This window comes from Lissotriton helveticus, chromosome 8 (genome assembly GCF_964261635.1).
Source record: "Lissotriton helveticus chromosome 8, aLisHel1.1, whole genome shotgun sequence".
In the NCBI taxonomy this organism is placed as follows: domain Eukaryota; kingdom Metazoa; phylum Chordata; class Amphibia; order Caudata; family Salamandridae; genus Lissotriton; species Lissotriton helveticus.
The window spans coordinates 777,907,184-777,925,227 of NC_136069.1; the positions used below are offsets into that span (position 1 = coordinate 777,907,184).

General features: G+C 42.9%; 1 protein-coding gene across 1 annotated transcript in view; it reads right to left on the reverse strand.

The window, feature by feature from the left end:
• LOC144773802 (uncharacterized) overlaps positions 1 to 18,044 on the reverse strand; it is a 3,430,469-nt gene that overhangs the window by 2,016,006 nt on the left and 1,396,419 nt on the right. The window lies entirely within an intron of this gene.

Below are 18,044 nucleotides of genomic sequence, written 5' to 3' on the forward strand. Positions count from 1 at the left end.
GGCACGCTTAGCCCTGACCACCTGCCAGATCCCCCCTTTGATGGGGGTAAGGGGATGAAGCACCTGTATCTTTACTTCTTGGCTGCATGTCTCCTAGTAATCCATGACTGGTTCAATGGGGGCTGGTCTGATCCAGCCTATCGGCTCGAGTTGAGTGAGCTAGGTCTACCCAACATCCAATCGATGATGTACGGGGGAGGTCCATTCCATCTCAGCTGCCAGATGCGACGCGTTCCCTGTTGTTGGCCTGGCGGGCCTCACTGCATCATACTCACTGGATGCGTAAGCTGACCCAATGTACACCCCTCTGGCAGGGGACTTGGCTCTGAGAGGTTAGTTGGCTGCAAGGGTTTAAATCATGGGACCTTATTGGAATCTCACAACTGGGGGAAGTCTGGGCTAACGGCCACATGCTTTCATTTCAGGAACTCCAAGCCCGCTACTTGCTACACCCATCCCGATTCTATAAATACTTACAGCTGTGGCACGCCCTCCACACACATGTCACAGGGTCCCGGAGTATAGCCCTCCCGAAGCGCAGACTATGTTGGGTGACCTGGGCAAAAGGGTTATATCCTGCATATACTGCACTTTAGTCAACAACACCCCCACCTCAATGGACAAGTTGAGGGACCAATGGGTGGACCCCCTTGACGAAGTGAATTGGTGTGATGCCCTCATGGCGCCCAAGACGATCACTTCCTACGCCAAACTTAGGCTAATCCAGCTCTACTACCTGCACGCTGCTTACCTCACTCCGTTGCCCCTTCAGCAAGCAGGCTTATGCCCAGATGCGTCCTGGGCAAGGTGCAGCCATGCCCCAGCTGACATTTTCCATGTGCTATTGTCCTGCCCCCATCTGGCGCGATTCTGGGGAACCACTGAGGAGGAGCTCACGGAGGTCTTCGGATGGGTGGTTCCCCATGACCCACGTCAGTCTCTATTGAAGATCACAGATGGGCTGGATGGGTCCAGAAATAAAACATTCTTTTTTAACACAGCCATGATTGTAGCCAAGCGTGACAAAGCAACGGCATGGAAATGTCCTGACCCGCCCGACCTTGGAAAGTGGCGAAAGGGGGATGGACTTGTGCGCGACCCAAGAAAAAGCCCTATATGTGGCATGAGGATGTCCCAAGAAATACCATTGGGTGCGTGGAAAGTGGCTGGGTACTGTGGAATGATCTATACAATTTGCTTACTTATTATGACTGTGTACATCTTATGGGGTTAGAAACCGTGGGATGTTATGCTCCTATGAATGTATATGACTTGTTGTCTTCCGTGCTATTGCTGATTTGCTTCATGTTTTTCAAAATAATAAAATTAATTATCCCTCAAAAATGTGATTCTCTTGCTTCTGTACATAATAACTGTCTTTCAGGGCACAATATAGCAGTTGGAGGGTGGGGGGGCTCTTGTCAGATATCTAGCAGCTCGGCCCCTGTCCTCCAGGCAAGTAGCACCCAAGTTCATTGGGCAATCAGTACTCAGGCCCCAGTGGGTGTGTCTCATCTTAGCAATATTAATACTAATCTCATTCCGGGGGGGTGGTCGCTGCATCTCAGGTGGTCCATCGGAAGTGCAGGTACCCCAGGCAGCCCATAGGGATGGGCAGGAAACTGCCAATGAGGACTCACTATCCACACATACCTCATCCCACTATAAAACGGTTATGGTTGAAAACAAATATACTACTTGACCCCCCTCCCCAATCAGCGCCTTTAGTAGCTGTGCTATTGGAGGTTCCTCCACTTACATCAGGAACCAAGGAAACTTACTTGAACCTCATCCATAAGACCACTCACTTGTGCAATAATAATGTGATTAATGGCTCTAATATATCTCCTGACATCATCATGGCCAGAAGAGTGGGCTGGATTGAACACAGGACTAGGAAAAATGTTGAGGGGGACTGCATAATCATTAACTTTAGGCATTCCGTGCAAGCGCTAGAAGGTTGCCAATTGAGAATGCCACCAAATCTAAAATTAGAACAGTCTCCCTAGAGTCTTTTTATCCTTTTAAACATCCCCTAGCAAATCGCGACTGGCATTTGCCATTTAAGCTGGTTAAGCCCCCTCAAGACAGAAACATAAACACTACACTACCTTTAACAAATTGATACCTACCACTAGCTAACCCCCAGGGCCTTGATGCAAATGCTTGACTAGTGAGGGTAGCAGGGAGAACACAGGCTAAGAAGTCGCCACCTAAGGCTCTTATCGAGCCAACTGTAGCTGCTCCAATATTCCAACCGCTGCTGGATAATCCTCCAAATTTCTTCCCTACTCAAATCATCTCTGACGATGTTCCATTGAAGGTATTGACCAGGAATATAACAGGCCTTAGGGCAAAGAAGGGCAATATGTCTTGGGTACACTTTCTTGCCATACACCATTTCATTGCTTTACAAGAAACGTGGGAGCCCAATTATTGTTTCTATCTGGTTGGCTTTACTTCATTCTGCAAATTAGCAATCCCGTAGAACAAGGGTAGAGCTTGGGGGTGGGGTGTCTTCTTTTAATGTTTAGTCCTACATTTTCCTACCAAGCCAAATTGATTCACTCTCGTTCACCCAATGTGTTAGCAGTGGAACTGTCAGGAAAGAATATCCCCTCCTTGCTAGGGGTATATTCTTACAATTCCTTCTGCAGAACTCATGAGACCAAACATCTTCTGGCCTTAGAGGATTTACTAGAAAGTTATGGAGAAGGAAGACAAGCCTATCATGATACTCTAATCTTAGGGGATTTCAACACCCGCAAATGTTGCTTTAATTGCTTCTCAATGCTGGAGGAGGAAGATGGTTTGCAGGTGTCAAACCATTTTGAACACACACCATCAGGTGTTTACAGCAATCAGATACGTCTGCCCTGGTTCACACCTATGCAGGCAATGGTAGCTCGAGCACAATTGACCACATTTTGCTATCTGCCCTATTATTACCAGCTGTAAAGAATCTAAGTGTTACTTGGAACTGCCTAAGTGACCACAATCCTCTAATATTGGTTCTCCTCCTTTCGTCTTCCCTTAAAAGGGGGGGTTGCGATTCAAATCTCTAATATAAACATCAGCACTAAAGACCAAGCATGAAGATTGAAGTGGGAAAGGATTACCCCAGAGTGTTTTTTTAGAGAACTTGTATACCACCTACTCTCCGGAGTTTCAAGTATGTATGGACCTGGAACGACATGATAGAGCTATTCTAGATGCCTTTGACACAATCACTAAGCAGGTTGCCGATCTATTATAACTAGACCGAGATGCCCAAAACTTAAAAGGTGGTTTGATGACACTTATTCGCTGTCCACAAGGAGCTAATGCAGGCCCTTAAGCAAAAAGGGACTCAACAATAACTAGGAGTTGTAGGAAGGCGTATAAATCTGCAGTTCAGGAGAGGAAAAAACATATATGGGAGCAGGCCTGGGAGGAGCTCAGTCAAGCCAGTGTCTTGGCTGATAGCTCTAGATTTTGGTCTGTGATCAACAGTGCTCTCTTCTCTTATCCGTCAAATGCTAGCAGAGATTGCATAATACCTGCTGAGAAATGGGTCCAGCACTTTGGAAATATTTATAGTGATTCCAACTTAGCAGAAGCCATGGGACAAACTGTTCCTGGACTACCAAGTTCTTCCCTCCATTTTAGAACAGATTACAAAGCTATCACTTCAACATCCAGTGGAAAGTCCCCTGGCCCTGATGGGGTACCAGCGGACCTTTACAAGGCCAACCCCAAAGTCTGGGCCAAGATTTTAATACGTTTTCAATGCACCATGCTCCTGTGGTTTCCCCTTGTCATGGGCAAAGGCGGTCATTATCCCCATTTTTTAAAAGGCGCCCGGAATGACCCGGCATGTTATAGACCGATTTCGCTCTTAGATTCCACGGCAAAAATCATGGGGACAGTAGTAATGGATCGCCTAACAGTCTGGCTTGATCATGCTAATATCATTTCCGCTCTCCAATATGGATTCAGGCAGGGGAATGCCTTAATCTCCATTTGGTGATCGGGAAGGACACTGTTACCATGTGGGGGTTTTACACTTGACCTTCATGAATCTAACCTCAGCTTTTGACCTTGTTAATAGGTCTAAGCTGTGGTTGATCCTGCATGACATGGGGCTAGATGCAGAGCCGATCTCTTTCCTGCATACTGCTCATGTAAACACCACAGCTGCGGTGCGGTTTAACGAAGATGGCAGTCTGACAGATTCCTAGGTAGTAGGAAGGGGGGTCCGACAGGGGTACGTTCTGGCTCAACTGCTGTTTACGCTATATATTAATAAACTGGGGGATTCCTTAATAGCCTGTTGCATAGACATACTCAGGCCGGCACCAAAATGATCCCTGCATTCCTATATGTTGATGATTCGGTTTTATTGCCCAGAACAGCAAGGGGTTTGCAACAACTTTTAAATTGTTTCATCGATTTTATGGATTCATTAGACTTAATTACAAATCTTAGGAAGTCACATGCTATGACCATAGGTTCCCATAAGAGGGCCAAGGCCAAATTTTATTGTAATGGGGCTGAGATAACCAAAGTATCCACATTCCCATACCTAGGGGTACTTTTTGACCACCAAGGTGATTGGTGCACACAACGAACACTCAAAAAGAACGTTCTAGCCAGGGCTGCAGGGGCTACTCTGGACTTTGCAAAGAGACTAGGGTCAAAACCCCTTCCCGCAATATCGAAGGTTTATAATGCAAAATGGATCCTTATGGCCATGTATGGATAGAATATCTGGGGATACAAGGACGCAAAGGGAATCCAAGGGCTGAGAATAATTTTATGCATAAACTCCTTGCGGTCCCTGTTGCTACCCCAGTTTTTAACCTACATGAAGAATCGGGGGTGGGTTACATCTCGGCTCAGTGTGCGGTTGCCCCGTTGTTACGTTGGTTGAGAATCTGGGCTTAACCAACCCCAAATTTAGACCAAATCATAATTTCGGATAGCATTCCACTGAGGGGGGGACCTACACAGTCCCTGGCTAAAATACATAAAGCAACAGACAAGATGTCTTGGTTGTCCTGAGTTGTTCCTGCCCCCAGGCCTCTGGGCAAGACCGCCATTAGAGATCTTAAACAGCATTTCATGGACAGGCGGCGAGGCCTTAGGGAGGAGATCAAACTAGTCAAACCTTCAGTGAGAAGGTTTGCCACACTGAGCCTGGGTCTGCAGATGCAACCTTATTTATCCTATGTCAACAAACCACATTATCGTTTTGTTTTGACGAGATTCCGTCTGAACATGGTTCCTTGGTTACTAGCATTCCTGAAAGGTTATTTGAAACCAGAATCACTAAAAACCCTGCCTCTGTAACAATTTCTCGGAGCAGGATACCCTCCATCTAATGTTCTTCAGCGCCTATTACGGTCCCCTGCGTAGGAAGCACATTCTTCCCCCACTCAGATGATCAATTTGCCAAGTGAGGCTGGCCCTGCTTTATCTTCAAATGCTAGGCTCACCCATGGTTTGTTTTGGGGTGGCAAGTTTTTTAATTGGGGCTATCAGACACAAGACTAAGCTGCCGTTGCAGTAGCTATCCTGTGTTATCAGGTAATGTAAATATGTTCTCCTAACTATGCAATGTATCCTTAATGAGATAATATTTATGGTCTTGGCGCACCGTTTTAGCACTGCTTCACTTTATATGACATATCTGTTGTAGGTTTTTTACGTGACCACCCTCTAACAGTAACGCTGGATGCCTTTTTATCACATAATGTATTTTGATGAAATTTTCATTTTTATAAAAATTGTTTGCTTTTATGGCACTTGGCTGTCGAATAAAGTACTTTTGACTTGACTAGACTTGCACAGGCAATGCAATACTTAAGACAGATTTACAAAAAAAAGCAAGGCCACCAAGCGTGGCCCTGAGTTGACTGGTAAATCTGCATAAATACAAGGCAGTGCAATTCACTATTTTGTGTTATTCTGCACAAGACAATCTACTTTGCTACTAAATTTCACATACATCGGTATGCCATGCCACTGTAGCCACTCTACTATATGCTATTCAAATCTACACCATTCCACTCTGTGCCTCCCTACTGAGTAAGACTCCACACTAAGGCACTAGACTCTATGCTCTTACACTGTACTCCACTGCACTGGACGCTACATCACAGTACACTATACACTAGTCCACTCAACGCCATTCTTCTATCCGCAGCTCCATTCCACTCTACTCTGCTCTACTGGTTGCCACTCCACTCTACAACACTCCACTATACGCTATTTCACTGTATGACACTCCACTGTACGCTACTCCTTTCTAATCTTTGACAACTCCACTCTACACCACTTCATTGTACTCTATTCGATTGGACTTCTCTCCAATGCATGACACTTCACTGAATGCCACTCCGCTATACGCTACTCCAGTGTGTTCTATTCCACTCTACACCTTCTACTGTACGCTGCTTCATTTTATGCCACTCTCGTGTATGGAACTCCACTCTATGCAATTTGATTGGACCCCACTCCACTGTACGTCGCTTCATCATATGCCACTCCACTGTACCCTACTCTACTATACATTATTTCACTCTACTACATTCCAGTGTATGCCACTCCAGTCTACACCACATCCCCATATGCCACTGCACTGTATGCCACTCATATATACACTATTCCAGTCTACACCACTCTACTGTACACTACTCCACTCTACACTATTCCACTGTATGCCACTCCAGTGTACACCACTCCATTCTATGCTAGTCGATTGGACGCCACTCCACTATAAGCTTTTTTACTCCACCCCACTCCACTGTACACTACTCCAGTCTACACCACTCCACTCTATGCTATTCTAATCTGCACCACTCCACTCTACGCTATTCAACTGTACCCCACTCCACTCTATGCTAGCATACTGTACGCAACTACAATCTTTGCCCATCTACTGTATGCTATTTCACTCAACCCCACTCCACTATACACCATTCGACTGTATGCTATTACACTCTACCCACAACACAATACACTGCTCCAGTCTAAACTACTTCACTGGACGCAACTACACTCTATGCCACTCCACTGTTTGCCCCTACAGTCTACCCTATTCCACTTAATGCCACTGCACTGTATGCTACTTCACTCCACGCCACTCCAGTGTACTCTCCCTCCCCCTATGTAACTCCATTCTGCGCCACTTCACTAAACTATGCTCCACTCTATCCCTGTACACTCCGCTGCCCAAATTTGCGCTCAACTCTATGTCTGTACACTCTATTGTATGACTCTACTCCACGCTACGACAGTTTCCAAAGCTGTACTACACAGCACTCCATTCTACTGTATGAGACGTCACTCCAATTTATAAATTTCCTTGACTCTATTCTACACCACTTCAATGTATGTCCCCCATTTCTACGTTACTCAACTCTACGTCACTTCACTGTACACCACTCCACTCTTCTACACTCCACTGTACAGTATTCCACAGTACACTATTGCACTGTATGCTACTCCACTTTACGGTAATACACTATACACCACTACAATGTATGCCACTCCACTTTAAGCAGCTCCATTGTATGACACGCTCGTCCACTCTATATAACTCTACTCTATAAAAGTCTACAACACTTTCTGGCACTCTGTGTAATTTTCTCCTCTGAATCCCCAAAGACTCCATTCTCCAACTCCATGCTCCACTCTATGCCTGTACACTCCAATGTACAACTCTCTATTCCACTATACAACACTCCACTTCTCTCCACTGTACGAGACCCCACTCCAATTTACAACAGCTTACTACCTATGCTACACCAGTACACTGCACTTCATGCCACTCTACTCTACGACACACTAATACACTCTATTTTATTTCACACATCACTATGTTATACCACTTCACTCTACTCCACTGGACGAGATTTAACCTCACTCTACGCTACTATACAACAATCCACTCTATACAACTCCACTGTTTCACACATTACTGTACTCTATGCAACTCCACTCTACGACACTGTAAGCCACTTTCTGACATCTTACTCCTGTCCATACCCCTTCACTTCACTTTACAACACTGTACTATACTGTATGTCACTGTACAATACTCTACTTCATTCTACACTACTCTAATCCACTATACAACACTGTAAGAAACTCTTTTTATGCCACTTCATCCCACTTTACTCCACTAAATTCTAACACAGTGCTCTACTCCACTCAACACCACTCAGTGCCATTATACTCTATAACACTGTACTCTACCACACTCTGCAAAACTGTACTGTAGACCACTCCACACTAGAAAAATAAACAGGACTGTATGCCACCCTACTGTATCCTACATCCCTAACCAACACTGTATGGCACTCCCCTTCACTCTACTATATAACACTTTACTGGACTGTATGCTATGCCACTCCACTCTACTGCACTCCACACCACTCCACTTCACTCTATAACACTTCACTCCACTCCACCCTACTACACTTTAGCCCACCGTATACCACTATACTATACTCTGCTCTATACCGCTCCAATGTCTGATACTATACTCCACTGTATGCAACTCTATTCTACAACACTTTACTACACTATACTCCACTCTATGTCCATCCACTCTATGCCACTGTACTACACTGTCTGACACTGCAACATGCCACTCACCTTCTCTCTACGATATGCCACTCCTCTATATGACCCAGCACTCCACTCTGTGACAGTCTCCTCCACTGTACTTTACAACACTCTACTTGACGATACTCCACTCTGACACTTTATTTCACCCTACTCCACTCTTAAACACTCTCCTCTACTCTATGACAGTATACAACATCTTACTCAACTGTTTGACAAGCTGTTTCACTGTACAACTCGCTGCTTCAGTCTATGACACTTGACTCCACTATATGAGATGCCATGCCACTGTACTATATATGTAACACTTTACTCCACTGAACAATAAACTTCTACACTTCACTTTACTCCACTCGATTCCAATCTACAATAATCCAGAATAGGACAATAGACTTTTAAAACTGTACTATATAACACTCCACATAACAACTTCCATTTACGACACTGGACGCTACCATTTTTATTATAATGTCCTTTTTAAAACAATAAAATTCCATGATAAAAAACAATGGTTAAAGCTTAGTTATAGGTATGTAAACGTATTTTCCCTATACAAACCACGCTTAAACTACACAAACTTTAAAATTCTAAAGCTATAGTTATAACTTTCATTTACTATTTATAAACCACCTTCAAACTATTAGGAGTAGCGGACCTCAATTCACACTCTTTTCATCTTGCTAACCAGAAATCACTAACTATAACTGAACAATCTACTATGCTCTGTATTCCCACAAATAATGATACTCTACTGTACAACACTACACGGTACACGACTCTCTTCCATTCTACTGCATGACACTACACTCTACAACACTGAACTATACAACACTCCACTCCAGTGAATCCCACTCTATGTCACTACACTCTACACCGCTCTGCTACACTTAATGCCACATGATGGCACTCCACTCCTACACAGTCCATTTCATGACACTCCAGTCGACGACACTCCAATGTGCAACAGTCAGCTCTGCTGTTCGACTTGCCACTACACTATAAAACACACAGCTTTACTTTATGATAATCCACTCCACATGACACACCATGCCACTACACAATATAACACTTTACTCCTCTGTATGCTACGTCACTCCATTCTACTCGACTCTACTCAATTCCACTCTATAAAACCCAACTCTACATCACTCTACTTCCCTGTACATAACAACACTGAAATAAATAACACTCCACAATGCAATTTAAACACATTTTTATTTTTAAAAAACAAAATGATTAACAGTTAATGAAAAAACACAAAGGATAAGGATGATTATAATTAGAAATACTTTATGTAATCGTTTTATACAAACCTAACGTAAAATACACAAATATTAAAAATTGCAAAGTTATAATAATAACTTCAATTTATAATGTACGCACCACTTTCAAATTACAATAAGTCGCATACCTCCGAACAGAGTCTTGTCACCTCACTCGCTACACTAGATTAACTATAACTCATGTTTCTTTTATGTACTGCTTATACCCTTGCACACTACATTGCTTACAGCATGTGACATCATAGCTTTCATAACAACACTTACAACTGCTCAAATTATATTATTTGCCACAACACAGTGCATGTAGATAGTAGATTGGCAAGTTATAGTAGGTGTTGTCTGGTTAGCAAGCTGAAAAGACTGTATAATAATTTGAAGGTGGTGGATACATTTGAAATGAAAGTTATAACTATACCTTTAGAAACTTTAAAGTGTGCGCAGATTAAACTTGGTCGATATACAGAAAATAAGCTTTCATAACTAAAAATTAAATTTTAACTTTTGTTTTTTTTCATGCAACACACATGTATGTGTATATATATACATATATATTTGCAACAGCTCGCAATATTCTCCCGCTTAGACGCGGAATCACGGCGCAGACCAACTTATGTGTCAGCATTATTTTATTTCTTACATCAAGTCAAGACGTGTTTCGGCCGTCCAAGCGGCCTTGATCACCTTACCATGCGTGATGACAAGAACCAATTTTAAAGTGCCAATGCATCAGAATATCAGGAGACATAGAAAAAATACTATCCGTATAAATACATTTAAAATGTCCTGCAATGATTTTCAAACAAGAATTATTATTTTGTACAATAACAGCTTAGATGCTTGCAAAATAGATAATTCATCACAGTTACAAAGTCCGAAAATAAATTAGAATCAAGACAAACTTTTCTGCATAAATGCTGTCAAATATTATCTCATTGATGTCAAACTGAAAAGATGCAATGTGTAAATCCTTATTCCTACGTGGTCACCTAAACGTGAAAAGAAACTAAACATGTGTTTAAACTAATAATACTAAGTTTTATAAAAAAACAATATCTACAGTCACTTTGTTACTCTTTCTCCAGCAACAATCGTTCTATAGTTTCAACTGTTTCTCACCAATTTAATACAAAACACTTCTTTATGAGTTGCCAACATAATCATAATTACATATTGAAGAATTTAATGGACAAACTCATATGAACCTTTCCCTAAGCCTCATACTGTCTATTTAAAACAGTCGTACTAATAGAAAATCATTCAATTCATAATTCATTGAATGAATTAAAGTGCTATGGTGCCACAGTACTATGCATTTAAAGTGATTTATGCCTCAGTACCATAAATTAAAGTGACTAGTGCCAATAAAGTCCAAACATTGAGATAATCACTAGAAGTTAAAAAATGTGCGCAATTCACAAGTTCTGATGTTATACATCCGGATAATTTTGATGTTCTAAGAGAATGTGCAATAAGACCAAGCATTTGTAAAACCAATATAAATAAGCATCACCCAGCGACATGTTTAAAACAATCGATAAAAAGACACATAGATAAAACCTACCCAAAATGTCTTAAAACCAATCATTAAAAATATCGCCCAAAAGATACCTAAATACAGAGGGTTCACCTTATACTCGTCCAATTATCAGCTGAGAACAGGTTTTCATTCAAATTCAGGGATTCAACTTATCTATACATTGTATTTTATACTCGAAATATAGTTACATCGACAGATATAAATGTATACAAAAGGCTATACTAGAACTTGAGATCCATCACAAAAAGTATGAAAATCCACTGTTGCGTTTAATCCCCCGGCCACTTAGAGTCGAACTCCAATATGTAGCTCGTCTCTAATCGTCTTAGACGGGCTTCTCTGTCCCCTCCTCTCTTTGTCAAAGGTATAGACTCTATCGCAAAATATCGGAGATGTTGGGGTCTGCTGTTATGTACAGCCTGAAAGTGTCTTGCAACAGGATAGTTCTGATCTTTATTTGTAATAGCCCATAGATGTTGTAAAATACGCGTGTGCACTGCCAGCTTGGTACTGCCTTTGTACATCAGATGGCATTCGCATTCCAGGACATACATGCAATATTCCGTTTTACATGTAAGATGTTGATTAATTTCTCTAGTAGTCCCGGAGAATGCTCTCCTATAGGTTTTGGTGTTAGTGCCAAACTGACAGGCCCTACAAGTTAAACATTTATAAAAACCCTTTCTGGAAGACAGCCAGGTATCTTTCTTAAAACTCTCCTGACTGTTTCTCGCCAGCATATTACCCATACTCATTGATCTACGGAAAGTAATAGCAGGATTCGAGGGCATTAGGTCACCAATCACAGGATCATCCTAGATAAAGTGCCAGTTACGCCTTATAATGCTTCTCAATTCCTTTTCCTGTTTAGAGTATGTCACAATCAATCGGACGGGCTCAGCCTTATCATTTTCAACTCCCTGGTCCTAACTTTGTATTTAAGGAGTTCTTCTCTTGGCTTCAATTGAGATTTTTTCATGGCGGCCTCTACTAGTTTGTCTTGATTCCAATGTATTTTTGGAATTTGTAACTGTGATGAATTATCTATTTTGCAAGCATTTAAGCTGTTAGTGTACTAAATAATAATTCTTGTTTAAAAATCATTGCAAGACATTTTAAATGTATTTATACAGATTTCTATGCCTCCTGATATTCTGATGCATTGGCACTTCAAATGTGGGGCTTGTCACCACGCTTGGTCAGGTGATCAAGGCCGCTTGGACTGCTGAAACGCGTCTTGACTTGATGTAAGAAATAAAATAATGCTGGCACATACATTGGTCTGCGCCCGTGATTTCGTGTCTACGCAGGAGAATATTGCGAGCTGTTGCTGATATTTACCGGCATTGGATTGCTGCCGGTTCGTGGACCCCCTCCTACGGAGAAGAAGGCTTCGCCGCAAGCAGTCTACTTGCCCATTAAGGTTCCTGTCGACGTCACTGCGGGCGCGTGGTGTTGCATTGCCGGCGACCCCAGGGGCACTGTGTGTATATATATATATGCAAAAGAAGAAGCAGAGAACTCTGGGTAGTTATAGAGCACTCTCAACACCAGGGACACTCTAAATTTGCTCACCTCAAATGTCTGCTTATCAATCAAAGTCTTTAAGCATAGGTTTAGCACAGTCTTATCTACGCCGAGATAGAAAGGGACAAAGTATTTTGCAATTTCTACAGCAAAGTCTTTAAGCATAGTATTAGCACAGTGCTTGCCGAGCTGTAAAATAGGCAAAGCCTTTTACCACTCCAGGCACAGTATTACAGCTTTAGATTGGCCAATTTCTTAGACCCCCAGAGAAACTGCACGGAGAAGTCAACCTACAACAATCATGGAGCTTAGTTGGCAAATAAACTAGAAGACAAATTATATTCTAAACAACTGATCAGAAAAGCCATGAAAAGAGACAAAACCAATCAGAGAGAATCCCTTCTGGAATCACATGAAAAACCACGGAACAAAAAACGTGTGTGTCACCACATTTATAACACATGCAAACGCAATGAAGAAGATAGTCTTACGACACTGGAAAACCTTAACATCAGCCACTTTTAATCTTGAGAGACCAATGTTCGCCATCAGGAGAGGATAAGCGTTGAGAGATCTACTGGTACACACCAGACCTAAAAGGAAAGAAAATCAAGCTTACACACTGCAAGCAATGTGGGACCTGTCAGAAACTAACAGGGCACAATCCTTGTGGCCACTACAACATCGACCCACTTGCAAACACAACCAACGATATAGATCTGGGACTACGTACCCCCTGGATCCTCAGGGAACATACAAATTGCAGCAGAACTCAAGGTGTGCACATCATCATATGCAAATGTGGCTTAAACTATGTGGGTATGACATCTAGAAAGGTCAAACTCTGCATCAATGAACAAGTACCTTCCGATGCAAAAAAAAATCACAAAATTAATGTGCCACTTTCTACCTTCAGGCCACACAGAGGATGACTTCTCATATATCGTGATTGAGAAATTGTACTCAACAGCGACGGAAAACAATTAATGAAATATGAACAGACGGATTTATAGACTCTCTAGCACCACACTGGGATTAAACGAGGAAATTCCATGGACACTGCTTTGATGAATACTTGTGGGTTGGTGTGGACACCATGACAAATATGAAACTAAGTCTCAAAATTGGTGAATTAAGAATAATTATAGAGGATAGAGATGCACCATTTAAGAAGTAGGGTACGTTATTGTCACAACACAACATTCTACCATATCAGAGGAAACAGCACAGTCAGATATGAAGAATACCTTCCATTGGTTCCTAAAAGTTAACTTTATTGACTAGCAGACACGAGGAACACATGAAAAGGCATGAAAATTCTAATGCCCAGTATTCCAATGTGGTTACGCAAATGACATAATTGAGAGCCCCAACAGGAAGATGTGGCCCGACATCGGCTCCTAGCAGCTAACTATATAGACTCTTAGACACGTGAATGTGTGAGAACTCCAATTCCAAGCATTCCAAGGCGGTCGCACACATGGCGTAATTAAAAGGGCGCAGACAGGAAGCTGTGGCCTCTGCGAATACCGCCTGCCGAGTGCGAATCACTACTCGTCAGTGGGCTGAGAGATTACACTAGGTATTCCCATGAAATCTGTTCTTTGATGAAGTAAGTGAACTTGTGAGAATGGCAGTATGATTCGGACACAAAAACGACTGTGACGCATGTGGTATTCACGCCAAAATGAGACCGGCATCAGGGTGCATAAAGGTATGATTTCAAGGCTCAGGTAGAAGCCTCACAAATATCCTTTATTTTAAAAGTATACTTTTACTTGTGGGCACAGCCTTTTTAGGGGTGTTATAGACATCACTAAAACCATAGCACATGGTTCGGCCTCTGGCGGGAGCTTTTTTGAGAAATCATTTTAATAAAAAGCATCAAACTAAATGAATACGCAGGTACCGAATTATGATGGAGACCGACGGGTGACCTACACCCCTCCTGCATATGCTCTATTACCTACAGATAGCAGATCAGATTAGACATAAAAAACCTGATTTTCAATAAAGTAATCACTACTGCTGAATATATCATACATACATTCATAATTTACAACGCTACTTTATACACCACCAAATATGTATGATTACTGAACAAATGACGGCCACCCCAGGGAGCTTTACCATATATATAAAAAAATTACCTAACTGAATGGATTCAAATTAACGAAATAAAAATACCAAACAAAAGGTTACACCAAGTGAAAAGTGTGTAAATGTACACACAACAATGTTATGTACTTAACAAGCCCCTTTTTCTTGACTAAGAGTGTGACTAAAAGACGGCACCACTTTCAGGAACTGCATGACCCTTGACAATCCGGATTACGGGGTAAGCAAAGAATGTGAATGAACTGCAGCACATTTGGTCACTTAAACGTTTCTTAACATGGAATATTTTTTTTTAAGCTAGAGGATCACATATGTATGGACACAAATATTGTAGTTTAGAAGGGAATTAACTCCTTGTGTAAACTACTCAGGCATCGAGTATTAAAAAGAAAACACACTTTGTAATTAAAGTTACTTGGTAGCATCATGATCACTTCAAAATAGGAAAGGTGTCTCCAATTACCCAGGATAAAAGACAGGTGGGGGCTGCATTTTGGGAAAACACGTCCTTGTAAATTAGGACCAAGCAACTGGTCTAATACAGAGCAGTTTAGGGCCACATAGAACACTCTTTCATTGACCTTACTGTCTTGCAGGAAAATCCTCTGGATAGAAGACTGAGACAGGTGAGAGCCTTTAGGCCTCATGAGTGTGCATGGTGTGCGTGTACATAGAAACTCTGATGAAGGCCCCAGGCCTGACTGGGTTCTTAGAGTGGGCCAAAACATGTTGGCGAAGGGGGTATAATGAACACTTATATTAAATAGGTATATAAATAATACCCATACCCCAGGTACCCATCACATAAAGGAAAAACTTTGGGTATACCTGTAGTTATTTTTAAATAAAAATCTCTCTTCTGGATCCCTGCTTGTCCAGCTTGACTTAATTTAAGAACTCCCGTTCTATCTTTGGTTGAGTCCGCCCTGGTGGTATCATCCTACCAGGGTGTGGATAGGCGCCGATGACAAAGCATGTCACGATAAGTGAGTGAGGTGTCTAATCCAATATCTCTGGATACTTAAGAGGTTAAGACAAGAGCATCTTCATTTAAGGTAGGATCCAATTCTCTTCTACATCCTAACTTATTGACATTATCAGTTGCTGTGGTGTGTAACTAATATCATGACCAAAGCATGTCATGAGTGATGTAATATGTGAGGTCATAAGCTGTGCATTGCAGTGGTGTGAGCTACAGTTAGCTCAGGTAACTATAACTGCTGAATTTCACTTGTTTTGTACGAGTATATTCTGAGCCTAACTGTAACGTCCCTGTAACCTTTCATTTTTTCAGTGAATTTCAAAGGTTTTAAAAAAATTCTATTTCCTAACTATAACGTCCCTGTAACCTTTGTTGTTTCAGTGAATTTCTAGTTTTGTTTAATGTTAAGTATCGCAATGCTCAGTGGGTTGGCTGCCCCCACCCACGCTTGCTGCTCCTGCCCCCCTCCTCGCCATCCATTGGCCAGGCCCATGTCCCTGACCCCTTATTACAGCCCTGTGTGACCGGTGTTCTGACACTGCCCTTCCCACCTGCCCTTAACAGTTAGCTTGCTGGCAATCCACCGCCTCCCTACCCTCCGTTGTCTGAGTCTATACACCAGCCGCTCCCTCCTGCCCTGCATGGGGTGATGTGCTGCCACTACCCTCTTGCCCTCTGTTGCCCAATTCTATGCCTTACTATTGCCTTCCTGCTTAGCCTCAGTGCTAAGCTTGCTGCTCCTACTCTCCTTCCCCCTGTCCTCCGATGTCTGTGTGCATGCCCCTGCTCCCTTCTTTTTGCCCACCGTGATCCATGTACCAGTCACTGAGTGTTCTGTTGAGCCGCCACTGCCCCTCTTACCTGCCTAGCATGGACAGGTGGCTGCTGCCTGATGCTGCCACCTCCACTCTAGCTGTCTGAGTTCCATGCCCTTATTTTCTCCTCCTGTCTTTCAAGGTCCATTTTGCTGCCACTTCCTTCTGCCCTCCATGCTTTGTTGCTCCACAACTGTTCCTCCTGCCTGCCCTACAAGGTCTAGTGTGAAGCCCCGTTGCCAGCCTTCTCTTGTCTGTGTACAGCTCCCACCCCTCCCTTCTGTCCTCCATGGTCCTTTGTGCATGCCCCCTCCCTCTGGCCCACACTGACCCTTGTGCTTCCACTAACCCTCCAGCTTGCCATACATGGTCTTCTACGCTGACAAATCTCCTCCCACTTGCCCTGTGTGGTCAGCCTGCTGCCCCTGACCTCCTCCCACCTTCCCTCCTTTGTCAGTGTGTATGGCATTATATTCTCACTGTTGCCCTTCGTAGTGTACTGTGCTTCCAGAACCCATCCACCAGCCCTTCATGGTCCCTGCCCTGACCCTGCCCTCGGTTTTCCATTTGCAGACCCCTACCCCCTCCCTCCTGCCTTGGTTGGTCTGTTGTCATGCCCCTGCCCCCTTCCTCCTGTCCTTCATGGTCTGCTATGCTGCAACTGTCCCTCCTGTATGTCTTTTATGGTCAGCTTGCTGCCCTTGCCTCTTTCCCCTCTGCTCCCTGTTGTTCATGAGCATGGCCCTGTCCCCTCTCTATTGCTTTCCATGGTCAGCTCTGCTGCAGTGCCATCCCACTTGCCCTGTGTAGTGTAATGTGCTGGTGCAACCCCTGATGCCTTCCCTGTAAGGTCAGTTTGGTGACCCTGCCCATCTTCCTCCTGCCCTCTGTGATCCAATGTATCATCCTACCCAACATTCTGAACTTGGTAAAAGGGAGATTTTTTTAAAAACTGGGAAATTGGTTCTCCCCATTGACTTACATTGAAAAAGAAGTGATTTTAGGCAGGACACAGATAAAATAAAGCCCTTTTGGGCTTAAAAACGTCAGTAGTCTTTGGAAACGAGATATAGCCTGGTGTATGCTATCGGAAAGGGTAATCTATGAGAGCTGTGGTTGTCCCCGTAAGTGGGAAAAGATCTGCGACCACTGGAATGAATACAGGGGTG